Below are 13,144 nucleotides of genomic sequence, written 5' to 3' on the forward strand. Positions count from 1 at the left end.
GGTTCCCACGATGGCTGAGCAGCTGAATATTCATATCAAGATAAATATCTATCTTTCGTTTTTTTGTTCTCACTACATTGATTATAGTCTACCTAAAAATATTAAATCTAGCTAGCTGTTAACTATTAGTAGCTATATACCTTTTCCCATTGAAGTGACTGTCCACGTAGTAAGTGGTTTTATACTACAACTAGCCAACTACATTAGAATAAACCACGTTTCAAGAAGACACTCAGTAGGCTCCATGGGACCCTGGTTTGGTGTTTATTAGCTAGTTAGCTAGCTAGCTATATGAGCTTGTTAGCAAGATTGGCTAGATAGCTAGGTTGCTTACAAGTTGCTTGCCTTAGCAAGTTGATAGTGTAGGTGGCTAGTTTGGAATCATCAGTTTGATACAAAGTTGAGTTTCTTGGTAGCTAGCTCTGCATTTAGGAGTAGACTTGGACGATAATTAGTGAGGTAAATGTCCTCAAGGAAGTTAGCTAGTTGACTAGGCTAGCAAGGATGTAGCTAACTTTGTGGACATTTTCCAGTTGATTGTGTACTCGATTTAGTATTTCATTATCAGTCTGAGTTGCGAGATGGTGAGTATAGCTACGTTTGCTGAACATGTTTACAGTTGTGCTTACATTGAGCTAGGCTATTCTGTTATTTATTCCGAGTTAGCTAATACTAATGTTAGCCTAACCCTAGCTACGTTTTGAGTTCAGTGTATTTGCCTTGTGGTGTAAAAAAAAAAAGTAGGCTATTTAGGATTGGGGAAAACTTTTTATTTTGTCGATTCAAGCTAATAGAAAGCCATATCTCAATAGTAGTGACTTGCTTTTCTCATTCTTCTCCACCTCCCCCATCCACCAACCCCCAACCTCTGTGGTGGAGAATAGAAATGGGTGGTATTTTTGAGGGAGCTCGCGTTTCCTTTTTTTAGCCTCTATTTTTATTTCAACAAGTGAGTCGGAGCGCTAGAATGGAATCGCTGTAGACTCGGATGCTGAGCTCTGTTTTTCTGCGAAGTTGATTAAACACCGTTTGGCCTGTTTGACTCTCGATCTATGTTGGACAATGCCCTGTTAATGACACACACGATGAACTCGACGGGCAACTGTTTCACTTCGTTGCCACCAATGTAGCCAAATTAATCTTTCCTGTCATTGTAGAGAGTTGATTTGGACAAGCCCTCGCAGTTTATTTTTAGCTTCACCCATGACTGGCCTGGATCTTGTTGTTGACGTTGGCCTAATTGTAGATCACATTTAATTTTGTGTGCTGGCTGGCAGCCATTCAAATGTTTTACTTATGCATTGTTACAATAGTAAAGGGCCATTGCCGTTGAGCTTATGTTATATAGTTTTCTAAATTCATTAGGACGCCATAATAGCTGCCCTCATCATTGCCTGAGTTATTTGGATAAACTCAGCTGCCCCATGTAGACTCCATGAGGTACTGGTAACTGCCAAAATAAAGGAAACACTTGAGTAAATGAGGGTACAAAGTATATTGAAACCAGGTGCTTCCATACAGGTGAATTAAACTATTGAATTAAACTATTTACATCCCATCATGCTAAGGTTAATGTATAAAAATACCCAGTTGCCCTTTATTTTGGCTACCATGGCTAGAAGAAGATATCTCATTGACTTTGAGAGGGGTCTCAAAGGAGCATAGGGGGCTTAAAGAGCGTGTCTCAATCACTAGATGCCAACCCAATTGAACACTTATGGGAGATTCCAAATTATGGAACATTTTCATAGAAGATTAGTGTCGCATAGAATCGCCAGAACGACTAGTGGTGGCGACTAGTGGTGGCCCAATGCCCTATTAAGACACTTCATGTTGGTGTTTCCTTTATTTTGGCAGTTACCTGTACATGCACTGTCTATTGCTCGCAGAGCAGAGAGTTGGCTACAGTGAGAAAAATAACTCAGTTTGATTTCCTCCCAGTTTTGCCTGTGTAGGCCAATCTGGAACCGGATGTGTGACGACCTAGTCAAAGCGAATGTGTTGTGTCCAACTCAGTGTTCAATGTGTCATTACCTAGTCCTTTGGAATAATAATACAAATGTGCCATGTTTTCTACAAATATTCTTCAAATGTCAAAGTTCTTCTACAAATTAAATTAGTGTATAATGGTTAATTTGTCAGTCCTCATTTCAACCCAAATAGATGAGCTGCTGTAACGTTTGGATACGTGTACTTTATTTGATAGTATAGCAAGGTATGCTGCTGTTGATTAGCTCTGCTTAGATTAGAAGCCTTCAGTGTCACAACACAGCATGATAGGCCTACACATCAAGAGCAAGTGCTCCTGTTTTGTATAACTGCAAAATACTGACAGTCCATTTTTGCAGATTGTCAGGAATAAAATGGGAAAACTTAAATGTCACAGATGGACTGGTGATTTGATGAAACAGTGTGGCTACCACAACCTTAGTAGTGCGGCTACCACGACCTTGCCAATTTCATACTGAATAGGCGGGATTGAAATGTGTTGGTTGCTCTCGAAGCATGCCGGTGGTAAGGCGCACAGAGTAGAGACTTATTTCGATTGGTCCCGGCGCGCATTCTCTGAATATGTTTTCCCATCTTTTAATAGCCTCGCCGCTGCCGTTCTGGCCACTCATAACCGTTTGAAACATGAGCCCCCCCACACTCCACCTGGCCTGACCCTTCTTGTTATCTAGAACAAACGGTGTCCTCACCAAGAGAGACAAAGACAAGCACACAAGCCCCTAAGAAACGCAGGGAGAATTGGGACATGGACACACAATGGCTCGCTTTCTTAACCCAACCTGCAAATATTGTGAAATGTCCACATGGTCTACTTGACTTGTTAATTTTCTATAACCTGCCTCATATAGCCTACCATTTTGCATTTTTAGGCGCCTCTTACACAGGGTCACCTTGTGAGGGTAAAACACTTCCCACCGCCCGCGTAGCATAAAGAATTTAGCCTACATATAACACGCAATCAACATAAAGGAGTTAACGTAAGAGTCATTCAGAAAGAAAATGGCTTCTGTACACTTGTGTTTTGCCTTGGCAAGCTTATCTTCGAGTACTGTACTGTTGAATAACATCTGCTCGGATTTCCTTTGCATTATTGTGTGTGTGTGAGGGGGGGAGGCTGTGGAATTCCCCCCAAAAGTGAGCCTCACTAACTTTCGGAGATCTGAAGGAATGTGCGGACGGGCAAGATTAGTCTGGCCTGTTTTTTTGTGGTGTTCCTATTAAAGTGGATTGATGGCTACACCCACACAGCTGTAAAATAACTGCAAGTGATCATTACTGTTGTGGCAACAATGTGTCGTTGAACTAACATAACACTAATCCATGTAAGGGGAAGTTGTTTCTCAAATGTTGACATAGTTGCATCTTATTTGGATCACCTTTGTGTGTGAGAGAAACTGGCAGGATGCTGGCCGGTTTTCAACAAAGGAAGACAGGATCCCAGCTCCGTCGTGCAGACTACTTTAGGCTAGGGGGATGTGGTTGGTTGTTAGGAAGAGCAAAGAGAGAGAGTGGGGGGAAATTTGCTATTTTTTTTAGCTACCCCATTTGTATGCTGATGACACTTCGTTTCATTACATGGAGGGCAGGTGTGTCCATTGACATGGTAATGCAGTGGTGAGTTTCTGCTTATGCAGAGCACAGTCACTGTTTTGAATGTGTCATTATATGGCCAGTTGGACGGATTGAATTCATGGCTCAGAGAATTAATAAGAGAAGCTTGGTTGTGTCTGAGAGTCTGTGGTTTCACTTTAGCTACCTCCTTGTTTGGTAGTGATTTGCAATGGCTTTCAGAAGTGTTTCTTCTACAAATAAATGTCCTGCAGTGGGGGGGTGGAGTTCATGGAGGAGGGTGTGCCCCCCCCCGGATAATTTTTATAAATGACTGAAGCTCATTTAAAAATTATTAACATATTGGACTGTCCATTATTTGTGTGGGGCTAAAATGTTTGAATTTGTCCACCGCAGAGTTCATTTTCACTCTCCCCTACGTGAGATTACGACACATTGCCAAGTGTACTTTCTTTGGATAGCCTAGCTCATGTGAAAATGGCTAACGTAGGCCTAACCAGCGAAATAAAAAGCAAGGTTACGATAAGGGTATAGGCTACAACACAATTGTGGAAACAGGTGCTGCATGAGTGAAATGACTGCAGCGGAAACACTGGCTTTCAGTGAATCCATTATCTCTGCTTCTTTTATTAGGAGATTGCTCTCAGCTATGGTTGCTGAGAGCAATCCTTTTTACTGACTGGACGATAGCAAGATTGTGGGTAGTACTGCACATGCTGGATATTGATTACTTTTGCAACATTGTTTCGCTCATGTCCATGCCAGTGAAGGTTGCCTGCATTTGAATATGTGTTTGTTTAAGGGTTTGTGTGTGTGTGACTGCCTGCTTATGTGACTCTTTCCCTCCCTCTTGCTATGTCTCTTGTTCCTTTGCTCGCTCTCTGTTTCTCTCGCTCTTTCTCTCTCTGCTCTTCGGCAGCTGCTCTGTGTTGTATTGCTGGCTCGTCTTGCACAATGGGGTTAAAAAAAGTCGCTGTGACGCCTGGCTCTCTGGTGCCCTCTGATTGGCCCAGGCTCTCTGTAGTTGCTCCAATGGGGCTCGCCGATTCCTCAACCCAGCCATGGCACTGGGAGAGCAGTGTTGCAGAGGGCTCTGCTGGGTAATTCTGTTGTGTGGCGAGGAGCAAAGCTTCTTGGGAAAATAATGGAGGGGGAGGAGGAAGAGGCTGGGGGAAAAACAAGGCCAGGACAAGCGGGCGAGTGAGCTACGTAATCATCTCACACTCTCTCCTCTCGTTCTTTCTTGCTTTCTCCTCACGCCCTCTCTCCCCTTCTCTCATGTTCTCTCTTCTCTTTGGTTTTCCGCCCTCATGCTCTGTCCTTCGCTCTGTTCTTTCTCTTTCGTTCTTTCTCTTTCAGTCTTGCTCTCCCACACAGGCAGTTTCTCCCTTCCTATTTTTTATTTATTCATTATTATTATTTTCACAAAAGGCTCTGATTAATAAAGAGACCTGTTGTGTATGGCAGAGGCAAGCTTTTCTTCTTCGGGGAAGAAGAGCTTGGCCATGTTCTCCTCTTATGTGGCAGGGACAATAAAACAAGCTCGAGGTCCGAGTACTGACACATTTGCCTTGGTCAGGTGAAACCATTGCGAAACCATATTTCTGACTTGTGTGTTTACACAAAGGGTGTTGTTGCACCGCAGAGAGCAAATGAGGAAGATGAAAGAAATCGGTGTCGGGCCGCTAAACACCTCCCTACCCACTGCAGCCTCGTGAAGGATGCCTTTTTTCATTGCCCCTTTCCAGAGTTACTACATGTCTCCCTCCCCCCTCCCAAAACGGGTTATGGTTGAATTGAAGGTTTGGCAGCAGTAGATGTGTGCACTCCGTCCTGACCACAATCATGCAATGGTCTGATTTTTGTTTTCACTCAGCCATGCTTACTTTATTAAATACTAAATGTTGTCATTTTTGGTTCCTGTTTAAATCATTGTATTATTGCATTTCCTGGGCCCCGAACAGAATATACTTTCTGGGAAGCAGACACATGGGCTAAACCCAGGAGCTCCCAGGCATGTAAAATGGCCTCTCTGTGTTGTCTGCGATGCTGCCTCTAGCCTAGCGTTAGCATACGTATGTGTGTTGTGATGAACATCAGTGCGAGGTGGTGCAAGTGCTGACCCATGTGTGTGAGTGAGACACACACACTCTCTCAGGGGGAAATTACACCCTCGACACCCAGGAAGCCAACGAGTTCAAACAAATGTAGCTAACACGTACATTGTTGTTACAAAAAATGTAAGAAAGTAACTGTCCTGTGATGAATGTCGACTGGACTCACATTGTACGGCTCTATTCACAGCTAAGCTAAGCCGATTTATTAGCTTAGACCTCAGAACATCGAGAAGCAGACTTTTATTTATTCAATGAGCAGCTCTGATGTCTCAGTCTGACTAATAGAAAGTGATAGGGCAGGCTGGGATATTGTGTACCCAAATAGACACCCCTTCCCTTCCTCCCTTTCCTCTGTTGCCCCAGTGGACAGTGGCTTGGTTTGTTTGCTCCCGAAACAGATGATTGATTTTGTGTACTGGCCCTTCTGTCGGCCTGCTTCCCCCCCCCATCCTCCTATGGCACTCTCTCCCCCTTTGTTCTTCATTGTGTCCTTCTCATCCCCAGTCTGGTCCCGGTCCATTCAGACAGCTGGACATTGTTGTGTTAATGGAAGGCTGCAATGTGTTCCTCGCCGCCTGACCGCACGGCATGAGAACTGTCAGATCATGATGGCGGCATAATGATCTGACGACACGCCGGCTGACCAAAATTCGACTGGAAGCCGCGGTTTAGTCATTCTACTTTTCTTTTGTAGTTTTTTTGCTGGCTCGATGATGTGACGACACGTTAATATCGTGATATCAGATGTTGAAATATATCATTAACTAAAAAGGATACTGAAGTTGGGACTCATACCAGTTTGTTGGATTATTATCATGATAGCTCGTCTCTTAGTAGTATCCCATATTTACTTTCAGGGGTTGCTTTTAGCAGGAGGCCAGCTGGTGTCCTATCTGATGCAGACATTTTTTCTTGTGAGACCAGGAGACTGTCGATGTGGGGAATAATTGTGTTTTGCGTAGAGCAGACTGTTGTTGTCACGTAATTGCGTTTTTTTTGTTTGTTGAGGGAGCAGCGGGTGGTGGAAATTAGATTCAAAGAGGGTAAGAGAGATGGAAGAGCCGATATAATGCAAACTGTACTTTCACTCCTGCCCTTATCCCCCCCCTACCCTTCTACCTGCTTCAAGAACCTTAGCCTCTCTCTTTTATTTTCTATTTTTCCAAACAGAAAAATATGTAAACAAATTTCGCCTATCCTGTTAATTGACGAAGCCCCCCACAGCTCAAATGTGAAGCGCTCATCCCAGTCCGTGTACAACACACGATTATAGAATCAGTCTCTGACGTCAGCGTGTGAATGTGTGTGCACAAGAGGAAACGAAAGAGGTATGAGTTTGGAAATATTTCTCATTGAGGCCTTGATTTCCTACTTGTTCCCCAGAAGATAGCTATTCACCTTTGATCAATGTTCTATCCTACTTCTCATCACCCACCACACATGTTCTGTCAATTCAGCCAGTACAATGTGAACCAGTAAACTCCTTTGTCTTTGAGCCCATACCCTCAATCTAGACCTCAAGCACCGCTTGTCCTCTTTTTCTGATGCCAATCAGCCACAATTTAAAAATAACCCACAGTGAAACATGCTAGGCTATAGCCTACCCCCGTGCTGAAGCAACACGTAATTGAAAAATCGAAACGTGAGACTAGCTTTTCTGAACCACTTTGTCCACTTCAAGTGGACTTCTTACGTTCTGCGGGGGTTAATGAGGCTTGCGTTGTGCTAGGGCTATGGTCTTCTATTACGCTAAAGGTTTCTGGTGGGCACTCACAAACATTTTGCTAACAGAATACTTGTGCGGCACTCACATTACCAAGGTACTGTATCCCTTTTGGAGTTTTTGCATGTAAGCTAGCATGTTTTTCAATCCAACGAGCCCATGAGGTTTCATTCCGTCCGGTCTGTACTACTGATGCACCGATATGACATTATTGTCTGATACCGATATTCAATATTTTCATTTACAAAAAAAAGGTACGATAACCGATATTTAAAAAATTTAGCTGACTTTTTTTTAAGCATTCCAGTCATTAAATAGTTAACACACACACACACACACACACACACACGTTATTTTGTTGGCATTTACGTATGTCCCCATTATCAGTAAAACATAATCAAAACCTATTTCTTTCACTTACTTGCTGTGCTGTATTGTTGTTCATTTGTTCAGTCTCAACCAGGATTTCATCATACATGTCAATCAGTGAAGTCTGTCCGTGGCCTCCCTTCCTTGGTGCGCACTGTCACTGTGTCCGTTTCCATCTTGTCCAGCTCTGTCTGTAACATTTCACATAAACCCTGTTTCTTGTCTGCACTGAAGTAGCAGTCCTTCTACCTAGCATTGAGCATGGTGGCGACACAGAGGCTCAGAGAGAATGCCACCAAATCGCATGTTCACAGCCTCTTGTAGAGTACTTTTGTGTCAGCAGTTTTGTTGAGCAGGCATTTCAATGCCATGACAGTGTATCAAGTCTGCTGCAGACACACTTGAGCTTATTTCTCGAGTCAGTTGTTCGAATGGAGCTAGGAGTGTGTTCATGTTTCAAACATGTTTTCTAATGCCATTGAAATGGCAGCAGCGGTATGAGAACCAGCACATTCTTGAGCATGCAATATGGCTTTCCTCAGTACGAAATCCTCGTCGACCCACTGTGCTGTCAGACTCCGCATGCTCATGGGGCTGACATCGCTTGTCCAAATGTCATTCGTGAAGCTAATAGAAGTGACACTCATAGATGTGCATTTCAACAATACTGTCTAACTCCGGTAGGGCAACATCTTAAAAATAGCACCTACTTAGTAATGTGTACCGTGGCTCGAAGTGCTTGGCTAGTCGGTGAAAGCCAACATCATCTACAACAGAGAACGGTTGATTGTCAAGGGCAATGAATTCTATCTTGGTGTTCATGGATTTCGCCTTTGTCTCGCTGAAAATGTCTTGCCACTTCAAATGACTGCTCGACTTGAACTTGTTTACTTGTTGAAACTGTGCGCTTAGTATTTTTACGATTTTGTTCTGTGTAGCGCTGTATTTTTTTTGTGCAGTCATTACATCTACCTAAGATATTATAGGTATGCACGTCAGCTTTGACATCGGTTTTGCACATTTGCTTTTAAACTAGACATCGGGCCGACGTTGGCATTTTTAGCTCATATCAGCCTTTTCCGATATGTGAGTGCGGTATTGCAGAATATGCACAGCCATTGCAGTGTGGTTTCGGGGTGACCGAGGGTTGGTGTAGGCTAATCTTTGGCGGCCGAACATGGGAATGACTTGACGCGGTGTGTCTCTGATGTGTAGGCCTACTACTCCGTGCTAGTAACAAATTATTTCTGTGCGACAGACGTAGGCCTAGCCTAATTTTCCCTATGCAAATGCTTTCAACGAATGCCACAGTAAATAAGAAAATGTTCGGGTATACATTTTTTTTCTTCCCCGGGGCCAGCCAAGGTTTGGAAGCTGAAGTCTACACCCCTCCGTCCGTTATTGGTCAACTAAGTTTTTGTCTTTCAACAAGAGATGACTCGTTTTCATTGAATACTGCACCGAACATCTTAGAAGTAAAATTACACGACTAAGATCTCCTCGGCAAAAACATAAAAATGTATGGCAGATTTCTTGCGTTAGTTTCCTGCATTAATTTTCAGTATACTGGCTACGGCGTCTCAAAATGGACAAACAGTACTATTGCCTCTTTTCCCGTTTTTCAAGCGAAGGTCTTTTAACGAGTGTGCTTGCATACTCCTTTTTGGTTCGCCTGGCCGACTTCAGCTGGCCGCCAGCTGAAATGAGGCATGCTGACGCCTTTACTCCGCCCTGCTACACTGTAGCTAGGTGTGTAGTTTTTGTGTGTGTGTGTACACATCCTGGTTTCTCTCTCCCTTCTTGTGATGCCATACATGCACTATCCCTCCAGGGACACACGATACAAGTATGTGTGTGTGTAGCTTAACTGTCTGGAGAGTGAAATAAAAGAGCGAGGCAGTCAGTGAGGGACAGGCAGGGAAGAGCGGAAGCAGGATAGGGAGGGAGAAAGTATTCTCTCTGCTGTTCATTTTGTGTCCCCCTTAGACTCCTCTCCAAAATGGCCTCTTCTAGTGAAGTTTAAAGACTTTGAGGCCATTGGTAATTTGAGCCTGGAATTCAAGGCTAGGGGGAGCGAACAAGGGAAAGAGGGAGAGGTAAAGAGGCCTTTTCTTTCCCCTTTTGGAATTTACCTCTCAGTTCACCGTCTGGTTGTTTTGGAACAAGGCCCAATCGTGAACTCCCTTTGAGGCCTCACAGGGAACCGGCTATTTCTGTCCAAATAAATAGTACAGCTCTCTCGCTTCTAACAGTCAAGTTGTTTTTAATAAGCACTTCTCTCTATGGCACGGTGGTCGTAGATTTGATTTTACCAGGTAAGAACCATTTGAGGTTAGAAACCTGTTTTACAAAGGTGACCTGGCAAAACAGGGAAATGATGGTGTGTACTTTTTTACAGAAATACAAATACATACATAAGTCTGTCACAAGTTACAACCCTGGCCCAGCGTCGTCCGGGTTAGGGGAGGGTTTTTCCCGGGGGAGCTCTGCGTGGCTCATTGCGCTCTAGCGACTCCTTGTGGCTGGCTAGGCGCCAGCAGGCTGACTTAGGTCATCGGTTGGTGTTTCCTCCTAAACATTGGTGTGGCTTGTTTCCCGGTTACCCGGGTGGGTTGTAATTGTAATTAGATTGCAATTGGTAATTCCCCAATTTCGTGAAAACCAATGTATAAAATATGTACAGATCAAATGTTTGCCCACCTGCTCATTCAAGTGTTTTTTTTTTACTTAAAATTTTTTATATTTTCTACATTGTAGAATAATATTGAAGACATCAAAACTATTAAATAACACATGGAACCATGTAGTAACCAAAAAAGGCTTAAACAAATCAAAATATACTTTATATTTGAGTTTCTTCAAAGTAGCCACCCATTGCCTTGATGACAGCTTTGCACTCTCTTGGCATTCTCTCAACCATTTTCTCACCTGGAATGCTTTTCCAACAGTCTTGAAGGAGTTCCCACATATGCTGAGGACCTGTTGGCTGCTTTTCCTTCACTCTGCGGTCCAACTCATCCCAAAACATCTCAACTGGTTTGAGGTCGGGTGATTGTGAAGACTAGGTCATCTGATGCAGCACTCCATCACTCTCCTCCTTGGTCAAATAGCCCTTATACTGCCTGGAGGTGTGTTTTGTCTCATTGTCCTGTTGAAAAACAAATGATAGTCCCACTAAGAGCAAACCAGATAGAATATTGCTGCTGTGTTAGCCATGCTGGTTAAGTGTGCCTTGAATTCTAAATAAATCAGACGGTGTCACCAGAAAAGCACACCCACACATCACACCTCCTACATTCTTCACAGTGGGAACCACACATGCGGAGTTCATGCGTTCACCTACTCTGCGTCTCACAAATACAAGGCGGTTGGAACCAAAAATCTAAAATTTGGACTAATCAGACCAATGGACAGATTTTCACCGGTCTAATGTCCATTGCTTGTGTTTCTTGGCCCAAGCAAGTTTCTTCTTATTATTGGTGTCCTTTTAGTAGTAGTTTCTTTGCAGCATTTCGACCATGAATGCCTGATTCACGTAGTCTCTTCTGAACAGTTGATGCGTATGTTACTTGAACTCTAATGAACATATCCTCTGCAGCAGAGGTAACTCTGGGTCTTCCTTTCCTATGGCGGTCCTCATGAGAGCCAGTTTCATAGTGCTTGATGGTTTTTGCGACCTCACTTTGAAGAAACTTTCAATATATTTCAAATTTTCCCTATTGACTGACCTTCATGTCTTAAAGTAATGAACTGTCGTTTCTCTTTGCTTATTTGAGCTGTTCTTATGGAATTGATCTTTTACCAAATAGGGCTATCTTCTGTATACCACCCCTACCTTGTCACAACACAAATTATTTGTTCAAACGCATTAAGGAAAGAAATTCCACAAATTCACTTTTTTAACAAGGCACACCTGTTTAGATTTATTCCAGGTGACTACCTCATGAAGCTGGTCGAGAGAATGCCAGGAGTGTGCAAAGTTTTCATCAAGGCAAAGGGTGGCTACTTTGAAGAATCTCAACTATAACATATTTTTTGATTAGTTTAACACTTATTTTTTTATTTTTTGGTTACTACATATTTCATAGTTTTGATGTCTTCTATTATTCTTCAATGTAGAAAATTGTCCAAATAAAGACTCATTCAATGACTTGAATGAGTAGGTGTGCCAACCTTTGACTGGTACTGTATATACGGCTGGGCTTTTCTGACTATAGTCTACTTTGTTATAGATGAGCATTTTATCTCAAAGAAAAGTTACTAAATGGTCCCTCACATTTAAAGAGGAATTCAACTCGGGAAGTGTAAAAATTGGCATGTTGATCTGTACCTAAAACTCTATGTATATTATTCCTTCATATCAAACCTAACACCTAGGTTTGAATCTACAACAACATATAACATGTTTTAGAAAACATTTCTAGGACCAAACCATTCCACGGTCGTCTATGGATTTCCGTCAGCAAGTTCCACTCTAATCAAGAGACCGCTATCGCTGTCCACCTAGAAAGAAACTTTGGGCAGCAGAGTTAGCCGACCTTGACGTTAGTGGAGGCAGCTAGGCCATTAGCTAACCCATTGTTGTGGCTAGATGCTGGTAACTAGGCACTGGGAACACATGCAAGCTAGCTTTAAACGTAGCTAAGGGCCCAGTTCAGAAATGCCATGCATCTCAGTACTTTTACTAGGCTACCCATTACTGGATACACTACAGTTGAACAATGACTTGAGCTTTATACAAGGGTGGATCAAGGTCTGTGTAGTGCGGAATAATTATTTTGTTGGAAGCCTTAAAAGCCACACCTTGTGACTGTGTGTACACATGTGCATGTTTTGAATGCGTTCATGTCTGTGTGAGAGTCAGTCAGTGCGTGTGGGTGGCCTTAAGGTGACCTTGCTCTAAGCCAAATCCTCTCTCTCTCTCTCTGCTGCTGCTGCTGGGTTCACACGCTCCCAGGGCTGCTGCTTCTTTCTGCAGCCACAGTCTGCACTGCTTCCTGGCTATCCTGCGAGGTGGCTGGGCGGATGAGACGGGGGGAGTGTGGGTCAGTGTTCCAGCGTCTGCGTAGTCGTGGAGTGTGGATCACATGACCGGCTGCCCAGCCTAATTCTGGATGACTCACCCCCTAGTAATGTCTGTCTGGGCAAACACTGCCCCCGCTGGTTGTCCTTGGTACTGTTCCTGGTGAGTGGAAAGTAAAATGTAGTGCACTAAATAAGGAATAGGGTACTATTTGGGATGCAGACATTCCCTTCCATACAAAGGCTTCCACTGCCCAAGGCCAGTAGTGCTTTCCAATGTGGAGAAAAACAAACAGATTCCTCAGTCACCACCACCCCGCCCCTACAGCAGGAG

General features: G+C 43.4%; 1 protein-coding gene across 5 annotated transcripts in view; it reads left to right on the plus strand.

Annotated features, from left to right (window-relative positions):
• Nucleotides 1-13,144, plus strand: part of LOC139370728 (SET domain containing 5) — a 49,626-nt gene that overhangs the window by 946 nt on the left and 35,536 nt on the right. The window lies entirely within an intron of this gene.

This window comes from Oncorhynchus clarkii, chromosome 17, assembly GCF_045791955.1.
Source record: "Oncorhynchus clarkii lewisi isolate Uvic-CL-2024 chromosome 17, UVic_Ocla_1.0, whole genome shotgun sequence".
NCBI lineage: Eukaryota > Metazoa > Chordata > Actinopteri > Salmoniformes > Salmonidae > Oncorhynchus > Oncorhynchus clarkii.